Here is a 23,995-nt window from a genome sequence, read left to right on the forward strand (position 1 = left end):
ATATTTTCTCTCTTCTTATTGGATTTTGCTGCTGTAGCAGTTCTTCTCTGAAATTCTCCATTTAATTTTAGATGAGCTAATGAATGAGTAAAACTCCATTGCATGAAAGCTTGTTTAAAAGTCTCAGCTTTATTATTTCTAAAATACTGCAGTTATGATCTTCAAGTAATTCTCAGGGCCTAGACTTGGGCCTTTGGCTGGGAAACCTCTTGTCTAACTGTTACTTTAAATATGAAATTATGCTTGGGTAATCACAGTATCTTCCAACAGCATGAAAGGGAATAAAGGGCTTCAACAAGCAAACAAACAAGAACAGAAAAAGAGATTAAGGAGCAAGAAGTGCCCTAAATATGCCTTTTCTCTACACAAATCTTAATCTGAAAATCACACTTCTGTTTAAAGCAAGCTTTTCACAACTCTCACTCATTTCCAAATTGACATCAGCAACTTATGGTGAGTTTCACATCCATTTCCTGGTGCATCAATATGTCCTGAGACCGTGAAGGTTAAAATGCAAGTCTGTGTGTTGGATTAAAAAAAACCATAATAAACATTGTCAGAGAACTTTGGATAGCTCACTTCCTCTATTAACCTTTCTGTCAGCAGGAGCCTTGGACAGATATCAGTAAAGAAAAATATTCAGAATTTCTCATGGGAAAAATGTTGGCTTTTCTGACAAAATTAAGGAAGAACATTAATATAATAATAATTCAAATCTGCACATTGAGGTGGCTATGCTGTTTTAAAGCTCTGCAGTAGTCTCTGAGCTCCTCAGACCCCACATTTTCAGCTGCACAAAGAAAACACCTGTGGGATGTTTGCTGAAGTGTGGAAAGTTGAAAGATTTCCAGGACATAAAGCCACTGTCTCATCTTTTCTTTATTATATGCATCCTTCACACAAAATTCTTTTCCAGTTCTCCAAATGTTACTGGTTCTGCTTTGTTCACCTTTTGAAGGGGACAATGAAGGGGACAATGGTGCCACCTGCCACCCCACCCACTGTGTCTCCAAGAGACCTTGTTTTACGTCTCAGCTGCAGACCCACAATCTCATAGTGCCCAGAAGTGGATTCAGCATTCACTGCTGGCTTTTAGGGAATTACCTAGCACAAGTAGTCCAGAACACATGATGGCATGGTTTGCTTCAGCCTGGTCAGGGAGATTTTAGCCTGTGCCTTTCTTCTGAAACTCTTCGGGAAGACGAAATGAAAATAGAAGGACAAGACATGGAGTGCAAGTAGAGGATATCTACCTAGTGCTGATATTTGAACATTCAAAGATGACGAGGATTCTGGTTCACACAGAAAGGCAAGAGAGCTGCATTGGTGGGTATCAGGCTGTAGAACTGAAGTATCTGGTGAAACTAATAGGTGGATTTGTTGTAAATAACTTTGTCAGCATTTCTAGTCCCCTAGAGGCACTGGGATACTTCTGTAGTACAGTGATTTAGCAGCAAATAATCTCTAGTCTAGTAAAATTAAATTACAGGTACAGTTACTATACATTCATTACAGTCACAGAACAGTTTGGGTTGGAAGGGTAATCCAAAGGTAATCTAGTTGAATACTCCCTGCAGTGAGCAGAGGCATCTTCAGCTAGGTCAGGTTGCTCAGAGCCCTGTCCAACCTGGCCTTGAATGTTGCCAGGGAGGGAACATCCACCCCCTCTCTGGGCAAACTTGTCCAGTATTTCACCATACCCACTGAAAAAACTTTCCCTTAAGTTTAGTCTGAGTCAACTCACTTTTATTTTAAAACCATCATCCCTTTTCCTATCACAACAGACCCTGCTAAATATTCTCTCTCCATCTTTCTATTAAGCCCCCTCTTGAGTACCAAAAGACTGCAATAAGGTCTCCCCAGAATCTTCTCTTCTCCAGGCTGAACAAACCCATTCTCCCAGCCTTTTCACAAAGGAGAAATGTTCCACCCCTCTGATTATTTTTGTGGCCTCCTCTGGACTCGCTACAGCAGGTCCATGTCCTTCCTGTGCAGGAACCCCAGAGCTGGACACAGCACTGCAGGTGGGGTCTCAGCAGAGCAGAGCAGAGGGGCAGAATCCTCTCCCTTGACCTGTCAGCCACTAATTAGCATTGATGTATTTGTAGCCAAGACAATTTCTAATTTTAAAGGTAAGATTGGAGGAGAGCCCAAAGACCAAGTTCAGGCTGCGGGGCTGATTCATAGTCTGTATGAGTGATGGAAATAATTAGCCAAAGCTTAGCCCTTTTAGAGCTCCAAATGACAATTTTCATAGTGTTCTATAGCAAAACATGAAGTATAGTCTTAAAAATTAGGCTTGACAATTTTTTTTTAAATAAAACTCACCTAACATTCAAAATGCCTGCAGCGTGAGTCCTGACTGTTCGTGTAAGACAAAGGTACATCCCATTTGTTCTGCTGTTCCTATAGTTAGGTCTTGATTTCATGTTTAGATGTTTATCACATTAAAAAGCAAAGAAAGTAATTGATTTGCTGTAAAACCAGTAGTATAAACAGGTCTAAACCAGTAATTTTAGAAATCCTGGGAACCAAAAGGCATGTATGGAAAAATCATACTGAATAAATTGGCCTGTGGTTTTCAATATGAAGTATTTCTTCCACTGGATTTTCCCAACACATTTGTAAAGAAACCAAGTGTCACTTGACCAAAAGGTTTGGTATTCCTGGCAAGCCAGTTCTGTTTGGGTTTAGATGGTAAGACTGCTGGAGATGGTTTAATAGTCATCAGGGAGGTCTTCAAGCGATTCAGGTGCTGTTGAAGTTAAGTGTGTTCCTTGAGTTGGCTTGTTGCCTTTTTTTTTTTTTTTGTCCCTAGGCAAATTCTGCATATGCTTCAACTTTGTTGAAAAGACACTTGTGCCTCTCTTACAAAGCTCTAAAAAGCATCCCAAGTGCAGTCAGTTGCTCTTATTCATCCAGATAATTGTAAGCATCCACATATTTTATTTATCCCTTTGGCCACAAAGCCTTGATTTTTACATGGTGCTACAGGAGAGTGATGTATGTTATGAATTTTCTGCAGTTTAGCTTGCAAAAGCACCATGCAGAAGTGCCGTTACATATTTATTGCTATTGATGACAGGCCAATGATCACCATTTAAACAAATATATCATTTTACTGGGAGAAAAACAAACAAAAAACCAACCAAACAAACCCCCCCACACCAATCAAAACGCCCCAAACTCCCAAAACTATCACTGAAAACAAAATTTCTCTGCTTTGCCAAAGCTGGGGTACATGGACAATCAAAGACAGCAAAACATGAGGCATATTGGAAAGCTTCCACTGGAAAGTGAGATGCCAGTGGAGTTTAGGTGAGCAGGAAATTTCAAAATGTTTTGAGATTATATATATCTAAATTAAGGCTGAGATTAAATTCATGAGCTTATGTGTGGATGTAGCTGTTAGGAAAATGGCAAAATTTATGGCTATTGGCCTTGATGCTTATGGATACTGGTCACTCCAGGATTAGAGAGAAACCTGATGAGCTTAGAGAGAACTTCCAGAAGAAACTTCAGTGTCCAAGGACACAGTTAGCTATAATCTGAAAAATGAGGCTTTTTGTTGATCTAAACATATCCCTGTCAAAACCCTTATGGCTCATCAATTACACAGCTCACATTAAAAACATTCTGCAGCAAACATTCCACATGCTCTATTTTTCAAGACAGTGATATCACAGTTATACTGTTGTTGACTGCTTCAGAATAGTAATAGTGTAGATTCATACACGTCTGAAAATGTGAACACCGGCACATGCATGTACACATACAGAGACATGAGCACTGTTGATTAGAAGAGTAAAAAATATTACTACCTCATATTTTTCAGCCTACCTCTCACTGTAAACTAGAAAAAACCAAGTTCTATAATGAGGAAATAATCAAGTTATATTAACAAGTCCAATTTTCAAGTAATGTAAGATGTAAAAGCTACTAGATGGAGGTGGGGTCCATGTATTTAAATGAGAGATAATTCCAGGCAATATTTTGAGTATCATATTATTCTTTCTAGTTCATTAAAGTATTCCAGAGTGTAATTTCAAATATATTCCTCACCATGGATAATTAACAGACTGTGAGCAGCATCTCATTTGCTTCCTTTTCTTTTTCTGATCTTCTCTAAACTTGCTTTATCTCTGTATCTCTACCACTCCACATGACAGTTTTGGTCTTCTGGTAATTCCTGGCTATCTGTATTTACAATTTGGAACCATTTAAGATCTCAAAGGTTAAATCATATCCATTTCAATATACTCTTCTGCATGTTAACATGTTGAACATGGCTAAGTCTACAAGATAAATACACCCTGCCCTCCAATTCCCAAAGGCCTTTTAAATTACCCCATGTTCTTACATAAAATTTGCCAGTTCCCTGAAAATTTGAGAAAGACTCTCATGCTCTCTGGGATGTGTGCTCAAGGCCACTGTCCTGATACTGCTGAATTTTCTTTCCTTGCTTTGCAGAAAGAATGGTAAAGCTGTTTTCCTGCCCTGCTCTATTGACATTGTAGATATGACTGTCTCCTTTGACCATCTGAAGTATTTTGTTGCAAGCCTAAAGGAGTGCAAAAAGCACCTGCCTCCACTTTAGTACTATTTATCAAATTGCATAGCTGATCTGCTGAAACATTTGAGATGTAGTGGACCTCCTTTTTATTCAAGATACATTGAAATAACACAGAAAAAAAAGTGCCTTGGCCTGACAATACACCTGGCTGGGAGAGCACCTCTCAGCATTTCCAACACCTTCCCATGATGCAATCCCCAGACCCTCTTGTGCCCCCTTCTCTGCATACTCACTATTTTTCTCTAGCTCATAATAATGTCCCATTTGCTGATCACGCTCATTCCCCTCTCTGCTCATTCCAAAACACTATCTCACTCCTCTGTCTCCTCTTCCTTATGAAATTGCCCAGATTAGGGACATAGGAAGTGCTGATGAGTATAACTTGCAGTGACTGCTGATCTAGCTGATCTTCCTCTGTAGCTGCAGTTTATTATGAACATATAAAGAGGTTTCCAGCTGCTCTCCCCATGCAAGAAATAGAAAGCATGGAAAGAAAGGAGTCACAGGCATGTTCTGCCAACTCTCCACAAACCACAAGTAAACACATTTTGAACCAGAGTGGAACCAGGAGCCACAGCCTAAGCCTTAGCAGGACTCCATTACTTCTAATTACATACTGGGCTTGCCACACAGATATTTCCCTTTCCTTCTGAGGGTGCAGCATGACTAGTAGACAATCCTCATCACACCTCCTCTTGAATCACATCTCATCAAATGTATTTCATTCCTGGTAAATTTCTCCACAAGCTTGTTGCTCTGGAGTTTTAAATATTTCTGTGGATTTTTTAATGGTATAACAGGAAATATAACTAAAGGAGACAAAGTAAAGTTGAGCAGAGTTCAAGAAGGCCAGATGTTTGGAAGCAAGGTATAAAAGTGTCAAGATCAAAATCACTTTCTGGTCTAGAAGTCAAGCTGGAAGAGCATGCCAAGGATATTAACTAAGTTAATTTTGGTAGTTTTTCTGATTTTATCTCTCATGAAAATGGAACAATCTATCCTTTGACAATTCTGTTTGGAGTCTAACAAAAACAAAGGAAGTGGAAAGGTATAAGAAACAACAAAATTCATTTATCTCAGACTTGAGAATAATCTTATGGCAGTTCATATCTCTGTGCTTTTGCTCAAACCTGGTTAGAGAGCTCTGTCAAGATTAAGTCCCTTAAAACACAGCTCATAGTCAGCCTCTCTGTGATACCTGCTGTGATAAACAGTAGTTTGCTAAAGCTTAATCTGGGCATTTGAGCACTTATTTGTCCTCTCAAGTCCTCTCTACCTCAGATGTGTCTACAATCACCATGCAGAGCAGCTCCACTGCTGCTTGATGTCTTTAACTGAGAGAACCTTCAGCCTGGAGACACTGCTCAGCCCACACGTCCTGAGCACTTCAACATCTTCCAGATGGCTGCATCCAACCTATCTAAGGAACTGCCCATGCCACCTGGGCACCCACAGCATGAATGATGTGAACTATGCCATTTGCCTGTCCTCACTTTGAGGACAGCAATGCTTTTTCTCCAGCATTGCCAAACAAAGACATATCCCACCTTCTTCACTCATGACACCACTGTGAAGATCCTGGGAAGTTGCATGTTCTTGTTAAGCCTTGAGCTAGTCCTTACCTGTCAAATCCAGGATAAGTGTCTCATTTCAGCTTTAATGCCTCTTGTGCCGTGCTCCATGTGTCACTCACCTCGCACCTGCTGACTCAAACTGCCAGGAGGTCATTTTTGAACTAGAATTTTTTCTCTTCCTTCCATCTTTTCCTTTGTGCCAAACATCCTTAAGTAAATATGCTTGGCATACTCTTCTCATCTTTCTTTGAATCCTGCCTTAAAGCTGGACTGTGCTCTGAAACATGCAAAAATTCTCAGCATTGAGCAGCACATGTTTTTGCAGATACCATAGCCACGTCTGCTGCCCAAAGCACAAGAGAGGGGAAGTGAGGTAAACCCTCCTTTGGTCAGAAGCAGGGTTGGTAGATAGGATTCCAATCCAGGTAAAAAAAGAGGCTGTCTCTTCCCCCTTTCTCTCTTTGCCCAGCACAGGCACCTGGGCAGCAGCGTATTTCAGAGCTTGTGAGGCAAAAGGATGGTAAGAGGCAGCATCAGGACAGTCTGCAGAGCCTGGACACAGACCCACACTCAGAACTCACACCATGCTGTGGTCAAAGCTCAGCAGTTATCCCAATTCCTTTGATGAGAACATTACGTTTTCCACAGGATCCATGTTCTTTATCCTTGCCTGATTTTCATACCCAGCCCTTTCTTAAGAACAGAGAAAAGTCAAAAATTCAACTCAGAAAGATTTCTGATCTGATTTCTTTTCTACTGAAGCTTTTCTATTTCTCGCAGATAGGATTTAGGCAGGGGACTACAAATACTATGCTATCTCTTCAGATCCTGTACGGGGCTTTACTCAGAGCATGAACATAAATCTCCATGAAGATTGCTTCCACTAGGTTAGCCCACATCTCATTCCCAATGAATGATGCCTGTGTCAACTTTCTGCTTAAAGAATCTGAATTTTGGGTAAATTCCAGGTGCAAGGCAGTCATATTTAGGTCAAACATAGAGCATACTTTAAAAATATATAATTATGGTTATAAATTTATATACAACTTTTAGAAATAAGCATTTAGAAATCTTTCTGGTTTTAACATATACGCATGAAGAGAGATTCCTAGGCTTACCTTTTCAGCAGCTCAAGCCACAGGGTACCAAATCATACACACTATCACCTTTTGCTTGTGTGAGATCCTCATACGTGTTGAAAAGTCATAAGTTGTCTTTAAAGATTTTTTTCAAAGACATGGACCAAATCAAGCAGGAGTTTTAGGCTTTTCTGGGATACTCCATGAGCTACTGTTGAGTGGACAGTGTGGTGGCACTTTATGATACTGTTTGCAAACCCTAGAATCATGTTGATGGTACCACATTCATAATTGAGCACTGGGAGTAACAGGCTTCTCATTCATCACAGACACCTGAATTTCACCCTCAACTCCCTGCTCTGAAATGCCACCTGGAATTTATATTCTTTAGTCTGAAGGCAGATGGTTGCTCTTAGACACCTGAAGCCCTTATGTGAACATCAGACACATTTCCATAGGGGATGTCACTGCAGCAAGAGTGCAGTCTTTGATCCACTGTGAGCAACAGAAAAGGGCAGAATCAATTACAAATTACTCCCTTGTGGTTTACTAACCTCTAAACTTTGGGGCTGGAGGTGAGGGGACCAGGAGCCATCTGCATCAGCTATTGTTTCCCCTCTGAAGCAAAGCAGAAATGCAGGGTGAGCTTGCAACTAGGGATGTCCTGACCATGCAGAGCAAATAATCCATACTAATTGCATTCCCAAACGTTTCATGGAGGTCAGAACCACACCTACAAACCTGGTAAAGAGCCAAACTACTTCAGTGGCATATACAGCCAAAGTCGAGCAGGGAGATGATGCTTCTGCCAGCTCCTTGGGACTTGGGACTTGGGACTACTTGCCCATCCTTTCTCTGCCCTGCTTTTCCTACTGTAAAATGAATTTTCATTTTCTTTCCACTAAACAGAAGGCAAGAAGGAAGGATTTTGATAGAAGGGTAAAAATACATAATCATACACTATGAAGCACTCAGAAAACTATAGATAGGATTAATTTAATTGTTTTGGCTCTGAAAACTCTGTCTTAAGCAGTATATGTTTAATCTCAACATCCTATAATTTAATTCTTTTGACTTCATATAAATTCTTTGTTTAGGTGTTTCTCTAAAGTTTACATTTTTAAATGGTTTTCTGTACATTGCTTTTCCCACTTGCAATTTAAACACTTAATAAGCTTTCCTTAAAAGTTGGAAAATTGTATTTTATATCTGCTTATCTAGAAACTGTAAATACTGTCATAACATTTTCAGGCAAAATTTATTAGAAAACTGCATCTGTGAAAGATGTTTTCAATCCTGAATTCTGTGTTTGAAAGATAAGGGGAGATAGGAAAAATAATAACCCCTGATATTGAAGTTCTACAAGTTTTATACTCCTGAGATTTTTCCTTTTTTATTTTTCTTTTCCTGCAGGGTTATGTCTCTGTTTCAAAACCTCCAAGTCCTTTTCTATCCATCCTTAAGTGCAGCAGATATGTGTGCATGTCAGCTCATGTTGGCCTATGGCTACCTAGAAATGAAATTAAAAGTTTTATTTAAAATTCTCTTTTGTAATTATGTTATTTTGGGGGATATTTTTTTTCCCCCTTTAAGAGGACAATCCAATGCATTTTGTGGTGAAGACTCTCTGCTGAAAATGTCTGTAAAGGTGCACAGGACAGCACCTGAATTGATCAGTGAAAGGTAATGAAAATCATTTCTATGACATCCTCTTCTATGAGGAAAGGCAGAGAGAGTTGGGACTGTTAAGCCTGGAGAAGGCTCCAGGGAGGTGTTATAGAGGCTTTTCAGTACTTAACAGGAACTTAAAAGAAAGATGGGGACAAACATTTTACTAGGGACTGTAGTGATAGGGGGTAGTGGTTTTAAGCTAATAGAGGGTCAATTGAGACTAGACAGAAGAAATTCTTACAGTGAGAGTGGTGAAACACTGGGACAGGTTGTCTGCAGAGGTGGCAAATCCCCCATCCCTGGAAACCTTCAAGGTGAGGTTTGACAGGGGTCTGAACAACATAATCTAGCTGAAGATGTCCCTGCCCATCACAGGGATTTGACTAGCTGTACTTTCAGGGTTCTTTCTGACACAAACTATTTGTGATTCTTTGATTCTGTGACTGTATGGTGAGGATTGAGGGATACAGTTTTAGAATGGGCATCTACTGCAAACATGCACACAGACAAGTACCATGAAGCAGGGAATTTAGTGGTTACCTCCATGTGACCAAGAGGCATTATCTGAATGGGTTTAACTGCATAGCTGTGACTCCATATGCTCTGAAGCTTTAAGTGATATAAACTTACAATATAACATTCATAGTGACCCTTTAAATAATACTCAGTCTGTAGCAATCAATTCACAAGCTCCAAATTTTGCTAATATAAATAAGGGGTTCATATGGCAGAAAAGTAACAGGGTGTAACTTCATTTTCAACAAAACCAGGTCTCAAGTCCAGCTTGTCAAGTGCACAAGAAAAAAAGTGATGAGAACTGGGAAGAAGGGAGGACCATTTCTTGAAGCAGTGACACCAAAACAGCACAAGGGAGCCTTTTTGGTTCCTTATAGAAAGGGTAATAAATACTCCTCTAATCTTACTCTGCAATCCATGAATGGGTCATACAATGAAATAAAAACTGGTCAATAAGTTCAGGGGTGTTGTGATGGGCTCCCTAGCAATCTGGATTTGGTAACAATCAATAAATGCAGTTACGCACAGAACAACCATTTAATACTCGCCACTCTGCAGCTTTCACAGAACAAGGGTAGAATTTCTGCAAACTTTTATTTTCATGGCACTATTGAGGGTCCTCAAGCACAATTCTCTGCTCAGAGCAGGATCAGCCGCGGTTCCAGCTTGGAACCAGTTGACCAAGGCCAGGCATCTCCGAGGATAGGGACATCATCTCCCTCCAGACAACCAGTCCTTAAGAGATGGTCTGACAGACATACTTCTACTGCCAAATATTCTACATCCAATTCTACACCCAAAGGCAGAGGGGCTGAGCATATAGAGTGGTCTGGGACAAAATTTTGAGTTTATACGTTAAAGCCAGGTCTGGCAATGTGTGTTCAATTCAGTTTGGTGCCAGCTGCTCTGCAGTAAGGCAACTTGGCCTGTCAAAATCTGAGAAACCTGATTTTCCAATCAGCTAGGATTTGTGTTAGCTGGTGGCAGACTGGGAGACCTGAAGCTCACTCACCCTGCCTCTCAGACATGTTCCTGTGCCTGAAGTCAGCTTGTAGCTTGAGGAGATGTCAGACTCAGCTCCTTGGCCCCTTCTCTGCAATAAAACACTACCTGGGAGGAGAGTACCATGCTCTGGCCATTGGCATGTGTGGGGGTGCGGCGGCCCGATGCTGCAGATCCCGAGTCCCCGAGGCCGGCGGTCGGCGTAATCCACGGGGACGCTGCCGAGGATGCCATCGCCTGGGACTCGGAGGAGGCCGGGCCGTAAACCGCTCTCTCCCTCCCCTGGAAAGTTTTTCCTAAGTTTATTGGTTTAAAGTTCGCTTCCCCGCCCCTAGCACCGCCCCTGCTGCTTGCCCCCACTAGAATGTTCTGTTGCCGGGCTTCCCCCATGAGTTGCTTGTAATCCCCTCCCTACTTATATTTCATTTGCTCCCCCGCTTGTCCCTCATGTTGTCCCGGAGCCCCGTTGGCTCCGCCCCTGCTGTTCCTCCCCGGGAAACCCCGTATTTCCCCCTAAAAACCCCTTCCCTTTGTTCTCTCGGTGTGGTGTGGCCGCGACCCCAGCCCCGCCGGGTTCTGCGCCCGGCAGCTGCGTGGACCGCCCCACCCGAGAGCCCCCGGTGTGCCTCCCCCGCGCCGCTTCTCCTTGAATAAACTGCACACTGGTGACTCTCAGCTCGTCGTGCTCTCTTTATCACGGGAAGCGACCAGCGACTCCACGGCGTTCCTGCTCGGTAGGCACCCGCTTCCGCCGCGTGGTCCCTGCCGCTCCAAGGAGCGAGCCTGGGAACACCGAGGCTGACCGCAGCCGCCTCTGGACAGAGCTGAACAGCCGGGAGGGCTGAGAGCTTGGGCCCAGGTGAGGCCTCCGAGGTCTCCCGAAGCCCCGGAAGCCATTGGGACTAAGGCGACCGGACCCCTCCGGACCCTACAACTTCAGGCATGGACATGAAGTAGAAAGCTGCTGCCTTTTCCTGCTGAAACGTTTGCTGGAGCATGTTTTAAATGGAACACACAGCTGCTGGGTTTATCATGTCTCTGATGCAAGGACAACTCAGAAAAGAGCTTTGAAAGTTTCAGGAGGAGGATCTGAGAATCGAGAAAACAGAGTAAATACTGAGGTCTGCAGGCTCGTTTCCATCTAAATCAGCAGGCACTCTGTTGGTGGATTTTCATCCAAGCAATGGTGGTGCCAAGGGAAAAGTGTAGGAGAAAGATTTCATTATCCAAACAAACAGGGTAATCCAGATTCTCCAGCTTTCTTCAAACTGGAGGGTAATGTTCAAATAATTAAAAGGCTGTTATGTGCTGGTCATCATGATTTGTGAGTCATGCTTTTCAAAGTTCAGTCAAGCTGCCTTTAAATTAGTCAACAGACTTTTCACTGATTGCTGGAGCATCTCAGGCCTTGCTACCCATTTCAAGAGAATATTTCACAGGCATGCCCTGGTCTTGTTCTCAAGGTGTCTGAATGTAGCTCTCTCTCTCTCCAAACCTAGACCAAGTGCACCAAGTTTGTAAGTCTACAGAAAGGAAAACAACATTTATGGTAGCTGTGAAGTATTAAAAGACGAAAGCCACTGCCCCTCCTTATAGCTCTTTTGTCTGCAAAGTGTGGGGGGGAACCTTTCTGAGAGGCCCATTTCAAATTCAACAGCTGTCTTAAGGAGGCTGAACACAGTAACCAAAAGAAAAACAGTTTTACTTTTGCTAACAAAAGAGATACTTCATAACAGTTGTTTGTGTAAGTAACAGTCCTCTGACCTTCAAAAAGGCATGCCTAAAATCATCAGAGATCCATTTTCCAGGTACACAGCTAAGTAGGCAAATTTTCCAAGCAGGGGCTGTTTTTGTAGACTCTAATGTAGTGCACTGAGAACTGCTGAAAATTATGACACAACATGCTTTTAGCATCATACATACACAATTGGATTCTGAGAAAAATGTTTGCTATTAAATGTAACTAATATCTACCTAATCATTTCCCAGCATTAACCAGCCTACAGAAAACATGACCAGAACATATCACTGATGTCAACAATGTAATATGATTCAAATACACATGAATAAGGAGAATGTTTGCAATAATATTGTACAATAAGGTCTTTCATATGAATCAAAGGGGGGGAAAAAAGACTATATTGCAGCATCCTCCATGCATTTTATAACAGGGGTTAATCAGAAACTTTCCAGCTGGCTGGCTGTTTTCTGACCGCCCATTACCAGTTTATTTCCCCCTCTTCCTTCCAAGGGTGAGGTGCTGGCCTCACTACTCCAGACTGCTGTGCTGGACAGACCAGTTAAGATATTTGACAATTTCCAAGTGACTATTAAATTACCCATGCATATTTTTGACCTAGTTGTAACATATAATCTCTGGGCAATATCCAAAAGAACACAGAATACTGATAATAAATTGCAGATCCTGTGTGACTAGTTCAAAAGTCCAAACCTGGCAGCAAGCTAGGCTAATTTTCTGATTGTTGTTTTCACAGCCTTTTTAACCCAAAGGAGCAGGGAGCAGTAAAGCACACATCCCTGCACTGCAGGGTGCCTTGTCAGCCCTGAGACTACCTGCTTCACAGCACCATCAAAATAAATGGAAAAATCTTTAAAAAAAAAGTCAAAGACGTGATAATTCAGTATCTACTGGGAATGGGGATGGAGTTCAGAAATAAAAAGATTCCTTATTTTTTTGTTGTTACTTTTGCAAATTTTATTTTGCATTGTCCAAATACTGTAAGTTTTTCACCAGCTTTGGAGGTTTTTTCGCAACTCACTTCCTTATCTTTCCATAAGCAAAATGGAGAGAAATAAGCAGTTAAGAAGTGAAAACCAATTTTTTTTTCCGAAGAAAAACCCAACATTCTTAGCAAATTTTTTTATTTTCCTCAAAAATGTTGAGTGAACCTTGTAGGCAGCTTTTCTTACAACTATTTTATTTCCCACAAGGAAGAAAGCAAGAACTTAGTGCTGTACCTAAAGCAATAGGGTCCTGAAGAGTCCCCCATCCACTAAATTCACTGCAGAGACCACCAGGGCCTCCTGTAGTCTCCATCATGAAGCCTTATTTTCTCATAGGCATGGTGATGCTCAGAACCATGGTTTACCCTACTGTTATGAAATTTAACTCCTGCAAATGAAACCTCTGATAGCAGTGGTGCAGCTTCCATCCAAATGCTGCTATTACTTCTGCCAAGTGATAATATGACAATTTGCTTTGAGCCCTCCCATCTCTGCCTCATTTTTGCATTTCCACCATTTATGAAATTCCGTCTTCATTTTCTGCATGGTCAATATTATGTCTCATGTTTCTGTTTACAGATAGGACAGTCCAGAATGAGCAGCAGCCCTCCTCAGCAAACAGCAGATGACACAGCACCCATCCTTCCCCATGGCAAGGGCTTCTCTCCCACCGGGGAAGTGAACTGGCTGCAGAGGGTCAAGATAGGAGAGCTGCCAATGTGCTCTGCTCTGGGCTCACTGCATTGCCACTGTACCACAGTGTAGAAAACACCACTGAGATGTGAGAGAAGTGAGTGCCAATGCAGCTGGAAGCCCCATATCAGCAGGATTTTGTCCTCTGAGCAATGCTGGATGAGCCCCAAGGCCCCACAGCCAACTCAGCTGATGCTCAGGGATAAAGATGTTGTTCTGCATCCTCTTGACTTGGACAACTATCCTCTGACAAGCTTTATTTGCCATTACAAGACCTAAACTTTTGACTATGTTGTAGCTTTCTCTGAAGTTTGAGAACCCAGTCCCATTAATTCTGCCCCAGACATGGGACAGCTGAAATAAAGCAAACATGGCAGTTGGCAGAGGCTCCATGAAAAGGAAAGTTATGTGAAAGACGAACATTAATAAAGAAGATTTCTACCCGCAGACTTTGAACCCACTCAGGCTTGCTAATGTGATACTTTGTGATACTCTTGCTCCAATTTAAGAGTGCCTTTGTCCGCTCCAACTTAAACCTGTTCCAAATCAGCTAATGCATAGCTGAGGTAAACCTGGATTAAATCAAGACTGGAATGTACAGAGGACTACTTGGAAACTGTGTCCCAAGGCACATGCTTATTTCAGCTGGATGAAGCATTGATTTATATGATGGTTTTTCAGGATGGAAAGTACATATTAATAGAAAAGGCATAAAAAGCCATTTAATTGAATGTACAGGACATTTTGGATGACCTTTTTTCAGTTGCTTTTTTAGAAAGCATTTCATGAGGCTACAATCTTTGAAAAATAATAGTACCAAGAAAAATACTGAAATGGTGGCAATAACTAATATATCTAGATGAGAATAAAAAGCTGCATGCAATCTGAATGGCCAGGGATCAAAAGAAGGACCTGATTTTTTATCATTTTTATGTATGAAAAAGCCCCAGCTGTTTTTATCCTTAATAACCAACATTTCCAGTATAATAGAACATGCCAGAAAAATAATATATCCTGGAGTGCTATGGGTGGCTTTGCAAGACTGAAAAGATCAGATAAATAACTTATCTCTCAGCAGCTGGGGAAACAAAACAGACTTTTAGGAATCCCCAGTGTGGACCCACGACCACTCACACAGATACTCTGAGAGAGCAGATTGCTCAGGGCCCCAGATGTGGGGTGCCCATTTGCATGGTCTGAGATAGGCAGCTTTCAGTCAGCTCCAATTTGCCACAGTCATGAAATTTTTATAGTAAAGTTTGATGACCTGATTTAATTTGCAAATATGGTTGTGCTGTCTGGATCTAAAAAAATATTTCCATTTATGTTGGAAGATATAGTAAAGGGATTAATCGAAGAGTTAAAGACTGGCTTTATCATCTTTTCATGAAACGTACCCTTCCGTGATAGGATCACAGTGGCAATGAAACAGAATTTTGGATTTTTTAATCTAATATTGTAAAAAAAATCCTTGAGGAAGGACAGGAGCAAATGATCCTCCTAGGTCTTCTTCATATGACGAGACAGAAAGGTCAATTGAGCATCATTTCAGGGCTGCAAGATATGTTGTTATTAATCCTGCATAGCTATGTCCCAGACCTGCTTGGTATTCATTCCACTTGCAAAATATAATGATAATATTAGGCATCTTCAGTTCAAAACATGCAAATCTCAACCATCAGCTATTTCATTTCAAATTAACATTGTCCCAGAGTTCGAACCAAATCTAATCTTTTATACAGATATTTATAAAATTGCCTGTGACATGCTAGTAATGGATTTCCGCATTTTAACTTCCCGTTCTCAGAGTAGCACTAAAAGAGAGTCATGTAAAAAAATAACTCATCATTAGGTTGCCCAGACAAAAGTGTAGAGATATCTATAAAAGCATGATCGACTTTATGTCTGGGTCCTCCTGCCACTGTGCTGGGGCAGCAGTGAGAAGATTTGAAGAATGTAGGCTTTTCTTGCCTCGAGCAGTATTCTATTCCATCGACAACAGACTGCCATCAACAGAGTCCACTCAGACAATTTTGAAATGAACAAATGTATATGACAGTAAAATCTGTCTGATTAAATGTTCATGGAAAGTAATTATAAGGGATTTGTTGGCAACTTCAGCCTTAGTTACCTTCCAAATCCATATGCGTACTTCTAGGAGAGGGTACGTAGTTATTCTATTTCCAGCTCCTGAAGCTATGCCACAATTTGTGCTTTGCAAAATTAGAAACTAATGAAGTATGCTGGCATTAGGAGGAGTCCTTGGGAGAAAAAGACAGTAATAAAGGGTTGGTAATTGCTGCTGAGCTGTTGGTAGCACACCATGCTGGTGCAGGTAGGTAGGCAAAGTGACTCATTAAATAGGCTATATAAAGGGATGAGTAATCAGTAAAAACAGAGTGAAAGAACAAACTGTTTCATATGAGAAAGGCAGCTGCTGACTTAGATCAGCCACTAGGACATGGAAGCAGTAACGAAAAATTTGTTGGACTAGAATAAAGAAGGGTAATGGAAGAAAGTAATAGAGTTGCAGCTCCCAGTCCCAATTTGTTCAAAATCCAAAATCATTCCCAACAGGTGCAACATTTCCTGACCATGAGCAGAGGAGGCAGGCTATTCTTTAAGCAATGTATTCCGACACATCTTGCACATCCACAGCAGCATGTGGAGGGAATGGGGCTGAGAGCTGACTGGAGGTGGTACCTAGAGGTTCATCTTTTCTGCCGCTGAGACAGTACAGATTTGGAAGTGAAGGGGAAAGGGATATTTTAAGGCAAATACATTGTCATTACATTTAGATGTCAGAACATGAACATCTATGTGGTCAGCTGTCACTAGAGAGGACAGTAGATCTCAGTCCTACTAGAGGGGGTTTTTCCCAGGCGCCAGTAAAGCAGACATGTGCTTCATCACTGCTCCAAGGAGTGTCACTGCTGTGTACTCCCACAGCTGCACAATCAGCAGCAAGGGGAAGACGAAGCTGGTCTCCCCAGTAAAGGGATCCCACACAGAGCTAGGACAGCCAGCACAGGCACACAGATCCAGGAGAGCCACAGCACCCGTGCCCCTCTCTGAGATATAATGTACCATGACCTTTCCCTTGTTTGGGTAGGTATGGTCCATTTACACACTAAATGAAGCCAGACGACCTCTCCTCTGTCTGTGGTTATTGAATGGCAGTCAATACGAGAGACAGGGTCATGCTTCAGTTCTTTGATTTATTGTTCACCCATTTCTTTCAGACTCTGCTAGATATTGAGGTATTCTCCCAGTAATTTTGTATAATTGGGCTGTATATGCAAACAATGCTTTTGAGTAAATCATGATGCTAGTCATTGTGACTGAACAGGAGTGGGATGGATTTGCTTTTGTTCTCAGAGGGGATAAGCCTACCCATTAGGAGAAAGTTTCCTGGTTTATGCTCTTAGCATAAAATGAAACTCCCTATCTGCACTATCTTTGCTTAGACTCTGAGCCCATAAACACTTTCACTAAATATTTGCAAAGAAAAGGAAACACAGCCAAATCCTACTAAGTTAAAACGAACAGCAATCATATTGCAGAACATTTATCTTTTCTGCATATTCCACTGGGAAGAGGTCCCTTTAAAACCTTCAATATGATTTAAGCACAAATGCTTTTTATATAGGTCAGGAAAGAGAAATGTAATTTGCCTTAGTTTTGTTGGTCGAAGTTCTCCATTCTAGCACATAATTAATGACTCTGATGAAATGCTTTAAAAACAGTAACATTTCTAACCCCAAATGTGTTGCCAAAATGAGTACTTCCTGGTCGTTGTCTATTTTGGAGAGGATGCTGAACGCACATGCATGTGCTGTTAATAAACCCAAGGAAACTATTTTTATGGTGATGGAAAAAAGGTATTTCTTCTTCAGTACTTGTCTCTGTCAGTTATAGCTGCGGGAAATAAAAAAAGTAAATTACAAAATGTGGAAAGCAAGGGAGAGGTGGGAAAGAAAGCCACACAGGGCTGTGCAACATTACCCCACCTGGAAGAGTCAGCTTCCCTGGTTTGCTTTAACACTTAATTTCCTTTCTGACATATCCACCCTTGAAACCCAAGCACTCCAAAGACAGTATAAGGACATAAGCACCCAGAATCAAAATGAGGCTGAATTGGGTCCAAAATACAATCCCCAAATCTTTACCTAATCCAATGACTGCCTCTTTTTTTTGCCAGTAATTTTTCCCACGTTTTTTAGCTTTCACATCTCTTATGGCCCAACCTCTGCCTTGTCACTGCAGCCCAGAGGGTACACACACTCAGAGTACCCCTTAAGTTTGTTCCAAAATGCCACTGCAAACTGACAGCATTGCCATCAAACATCTTCCTAGACAAGGGGTGACACATGTCCAGTTGTGCCACAGCCTGCTGTGCCATTGTCCAGGCAGCACCAAATGCATTGTTCCTGCACTATTGTTAGAGATATTTTCAATTGTCAGAGCCCCTAATTGCCATAGTTCCAAGTCTTCATGCTCTTAGACTGCCCTGTTCCCCACCAAGGCCAGACTTCATGTCCTTCCTCTTCAGCTCTTTTGTTACCAGACCTACAACTCAGCGAAGGAGAAAAGTTCAGTAGTAAGATCACTACATTTTCTGGAAGATTTCTCTTGGAAGCTGTTATCACACCGTGATATCACTCAAGCACACATGCATAGGTGGAGGAAGCTCCAGTATGTTCTCCAGGAGGCTCCACTGCATAACTGTCATGAGGTGCAGAGGAACCAAGGAATACACCAAAGGTGTTAAAAAATCTTTAATGTTACTGGCACATCTTTATTCAAAGAAGAAACTGTAAAAGCTTGTCAAGGCTGTTACAATGAAAGACTGAATCTGCATGGCACACAAAGCATGAAATAGCATCAGGCATTAATTTTTTTCTCTGTGACTGGGCTAAGTCCTCATCCTGACACTTATCTTGAAGTAGGGTGTGCTGATGGGAGTGATGGCAGTGATAAGGTGAAAACACTACAAACAGAGATGAGAAGGTTTCACTTCTAAGTGAGGATGACAATGGTTTTGGTTCTGACACAACAAAAGAGTCATCCCTGAAATAATAGTTGGTGAAAGAACAGCTGTAAGACCTGTTGAAATGAGATGTGGCTATTGAGATCTCAGGTAACGGTAACAATATGAACATCAGCTAACAAGTAAACCATATATCTCCTATCTAAAATATTTGATGAGTGCATTGCCTATCTTTAAACAGCACAAACATTGCTCCCTTAAAGTTGTTCCACAAACCTGCAGCATCTGACAAAATAAACAACTGCCCAGGACTTCTCATTTGGCATTTGTGCTTTCTGCTGGAACACAATGATACTGACTAAACATGTGTCTTGTAAACATTTGCCTGTGGAGTTCTTGCTTTGTATATTTACACAGCCATGTAAATTTTATGTTTTACTTTTGACAGAGAAAACCTGCAGTGACTTTTATGTTTACTGCATTCATTCTGAAGTTGTTGCTTCACCTACTGTCAATATGCTTACTTTTTTGTTTAAGAACATTAAAAAATACTAAGAAAAAATATTTGCATCATGTAACCTTCACACTGCTGTAGCAACATGTTTCAGTGCCCAAGAAAGTGATCTATTCCCTGGCTTTTGATCAGTAAGGTTACACTGCATCAGTAGAGTGACTTGGCAAGGCCAAGAAAACAGAGTTCAGAAGGCATGGGGATCCCATGTGAAAGTTTGTCAGCCTGGGAAGAAAGAAGCCAAAGCAATTCCAAGTCACAAATATCGAATTTGCAAAGCTGGATCATGCTAGCAGGAGATGCAACACATGGATGAGGAGGAGAACAGCCCAGAGGCTGTTGAGAGCAACATAAAAAATTTTAGACAACCAGTCTGCAAGCCAGTATCTTTATTTTAAGATGGATGCAAACTTTAGAGGAACTGTTGATGTTGAAGGAAAAAAAATCAAGTCACAAAAACAATAAAGAAATTAAATAGAGGACTTGATTTGATCACTTGCTTCTCACTAAAGGAATGTAAGAACTAAAGTTATTACAAATATTTACAAAAATGAGCAGTCAAGGATTGTACCAGAGGTATTAAAATACTCACTGTTTCAAAAACAGATCTCATATGGATCTCATCAAGCTGACACCCCTAGGAAGAACAGGTAATCCATGCAGTTTGAGAAGAGTTTGAGGGCACTGGGAAGGCAAGAAGCTGATAATAAACACAGACTAGGGTTGAGACAACCCAACCATCCTACTCATCATGACTCAAGAATTATTTCTCTACCCTGAAAGCTGAAACTGAAGTTTCTTTCTCAGGGAACTGTGGTAAGTAGAATACCCTAGTAGGATGATTAAAAGAGAGAAAAGGGCTTTAGTGTGAAAGCAGTTTAGCTTTTTTCAAGGAAAGGCATTATTAACTGCAACTGATCTTAAACCAGGGGTTTTATTTTCCAAAAGGACTTCACTGGCCTACAAAATGCGCAGATCCTATCTCCAGTTTCAAGCATCAATCTGCCAAGCATATACAAATTAGGGTAGTGTTACTACTTTTCTGGACAGAACAGTCAGAAGAGCAAAGTCCAGAAGCAGCATTTCAATCTGATTCAGAACAGAACCCTGCCGTAACCCCAGGCAGACTTAGCCTCTGTTTGCTAGAGCTCATGGAGGCCTCCAGCAGAAAGAGAGTCCAAACAAATAACAGTGCTTCCAGCTTCTATTGGAAAATAAAAGGATAGGTAGGACTTTCAGCATTAGCTAATAAGACTTTTTAATGATAGCTATTTAAAGGATTTATAGAATTTGTACCCCTGCAGTGCTCTCTGGTAGATTTGCCTCTGCTTAACTTCCTATCTGTAAAGCAGAAGTACATTCTGTTTCTTCCTGAACTGTTTAGAAAAGGGAATGAGGTCTTTTCAGGACAGGCAAAGCTAAAAACAATAAAAAACCAAACCAACAACAACAACAAAAACCCACTAAAAAAACCCCTAGAGATTCTTTATGCTGTCTCTAGAGGAAAAGGAAACTGTTAAAATTTTTGTGTATGTCAAAAGTGCAGTGTAAGTCAGGCAAATGTCCCAGCAGTAGTACAGGAAAAGGCAGACATTGCAGTGGAACAGACATGCCCCAGACCAGAATTTTCTCCTCCTTCAGCAAACTCAAGTAGATCGGCAATGAAAACCCACGCTGTGCCCATTTTCATGGGTCATGGGGCAATTGACAGAGGAACAAAGTCTAAACAAGATCCTTAGCTAGCAGGCATGAACAGGAACAGTTAAATGCAGTATTTAAATGCAGATGTCTTACTAATAGCCTTAATCCTTGGTCTAGGGGAACAGGGGATAACACGGTCAAATGGCAAAGCCTGCACACAGATCCCCAGCTCAAGCACGTCTGCTGGCTACTGCCACTGCTGAAACAAAACCTCATGAAAACAAGGCAAGCATGGGAAAAAGGAATATACAAAACATGTTCAGAGGGAACAGCTAGTGCCAAATATTTCCCTCAGCTTAAAGTCTCACCTGGGTCTGACAGGCGCCTTTGGAAATAAACCAGCCAGTCAGAGCAAAAAGTAATGGCTCCCTAAAGCCCTGCTGTGAGAAACTGGCATGCTGGTCATTTCCATACTTCTTTGTGATGGCTGAAGGAGAACCATGCCTTTCCAAGTCACCAAACTTTGCTCATCTACTAGATAAACATTAAGCTCCCACAAGCTCTCAAGAGCTGAGATGCCTGGATGAGAACACAAGCCCTGAAGCCCCATCAGATGCCCTGCTCCTGCTGACTCACTCAATTTCCCCGAGCTCTCCATCAACAGAACTCCGTAACCACGTTGTAGTTCTGCCTGCTTGGGCATCCCTCTCTTGGTGCAGTGAGGACAACCTGTCCTGAGGGTCTGATGTTTCTTTCCTTTTTAAAACTTAATTCCCTGATCTACCGCATTTCCCAGATCACAGGCAAACCACTTACTCTCACATCCTAGCAGGAGAGTGCTATTGCTCACCATCACACTCAGATCCTGGGAGAATGCAAAAAATAAAGGGTGCAAACTGATCCATAGAGAAAAAAAAAAGGGTCATAGACGGATGTTTCGTAAATGTATCATAGACTCGTGTGCCACTTTTGTTACCTAAGATAACGAATCCCAAGCATTTATGTCTGCCTTAAAACACCACATAGAGTTAACATATGCTCACCAGGAAGATAGAATAAAATGTCATCAAAATAACAGCACAACTGTGACATACTGATTTTGAGGTAAACATTTGACCTTGGAAGAAGAATTTGAACTGGTGTCTTCAAAGGCCAGAAAGTCTTTGGTCAGCAGCTGAACCGGAAAAGATAAGCCTGAGCTTTTATTGTAATGTACTTGGTTTCTTGAATCAATGCTGATACAGATCTCTGCAGAAATACAGATGAGTAGATGTTGGTCTTACTGTGCAGAAAGCATTTTTTTCAAAACAGAAGTGTGAAGTAAGCAACTCATTGGGGTCAGGAGAGAGAGGAAAGCAGTGGAATAAATGACTGATAAATGAGAAAATTATAACAAGCCACTTAGTTAGACTTCCAGAACACCAACTGGGGAAGGAAAAATGGAAAAAGAACAAAACTGCTGCATACTGAGCCAGGGATAGAAAAAACCCCACATTGAATAACCACTGTATTTTTTAAATTATGCCGATCCCTTGCAGATAACTTGCAAAATTAAGAGTTGCCTTTGGTGCCAAAAATTCCACAGATATTTTGACACAGAAGCTAGAAGGAGCAGGATCTGGCCCATGGATAGTATAAGAAAAACAGAACAAAGCCAAAGATTATTTTCTCTCTGTTGGCAGATATTTTAAAGGGGAAGTAGAGATTAACTCTGTTCACCACTGCAGAAACCATTTCTTTTCAGAAGGCAATTGTCCAGCACCCTCTTAAAAAATCAGGATTTCTTTAAAAATATCTCAAGTTACTACTGAAGAACTTTTGAAACCAAAAATACCCAGCCTTTTCTTAAGATTTAATAGAAAAGGCAGATATATAAAAGTAAAGCCTAGGGGTTTCCCTTCACATGGTGGCAAGTTTTGATTTAAATTTTTACTTCTTGTATGTTCAGTGTCTGGCCTAAAATGTAATTATATGACGGTCTGGTACTTTGAATCTATGAATGTAAAAAGAAGGATTTAAACTTTGTGGCTTTCACTGCATTTCTCTAAAGTCATCAACCAAAAGCACACATCTGACCATCTCAGATTGCAGCAAAGTTCAGTCCTTACGTCTATACAAACCACAGGATCTTTGGTTCTTGATAATCTTTAGTTCTATTGAGCTGTCATTTTTTAATAGAAACAAAAGTGAAAAAACAACAACAACAACAACAAAATCAACCCAGGTTGAATTTATATTGATATAAAAGATATAAATATATATATTTATAATTTAATTAAAAATCACTGCTGTTGAAGCCTGAAGAATACATGAAGAGAACACCTGAAGGGAATACCAGTCATTTAGAGGAAAGATATATGAAAATGCATAGCTCTGTAATATATACTTAGAGAGCTGCTAAGTTTATGAGGGTGTTTAGCTATTACAACACTAAAACTCTCCTTGTGTACATTTTAATTAGTACCCTACTACCTATAAAACACAATGTTCAGTCTACATATATCTGTTTTACTAGGCTCTGTATGAGTTAGGACCTGATATTCCCAGAACCTCCCTCACTTGTGAGGTATTATTTTACTTAGCTGTGTTTGTCACTAAAAAATAAACCTGAACTTAACATGAAACACAGCAATACAACTCCACTGCCAATTCAGCCAGATGTAGTTTCCAGGGGGAACAGATCCCAGGACTTGATTTTAAACTTGGCTGGCTTTGTTTCAACGCTTACCCACAGGGGTTAGGTTGGATGGGGTTAAAGGTGTGACAGCACTGCCAGCAAGCACTTTGGGAGCCCCTAGCTCCAGCTATCCCTTGCGGTCACTGCATTGCACTTGCAATGCTGCTGAATTACAGCCTTGGACAGGAGGCTGCTTGGGCCTGCAGAGCCTTTATTCCCCTTGCAGTGCTGTGCTGAAGTGTTCTGTGCAACAGTAAGATAGTACCACTGGCTTAAGCCTTTATAGAAGCTTTTTTGCAGTAGTGGGTAAATATTTAACTTTT

Source organism: Lichenostomus cassidix, chromosome Z (genome assembly GCF_008360975.1).
Source record: "Lichenostomus cassidix isolate B80296 chromosome Z, HeHo_3.0, whole genome shotgun sequence".
Lineage (NCBI taxonomy): Eukaryota > Metazoa > Chordata > Aves > Passeriformes > Meliphagidae > Lichenostomus > Lichenostomus cassidix.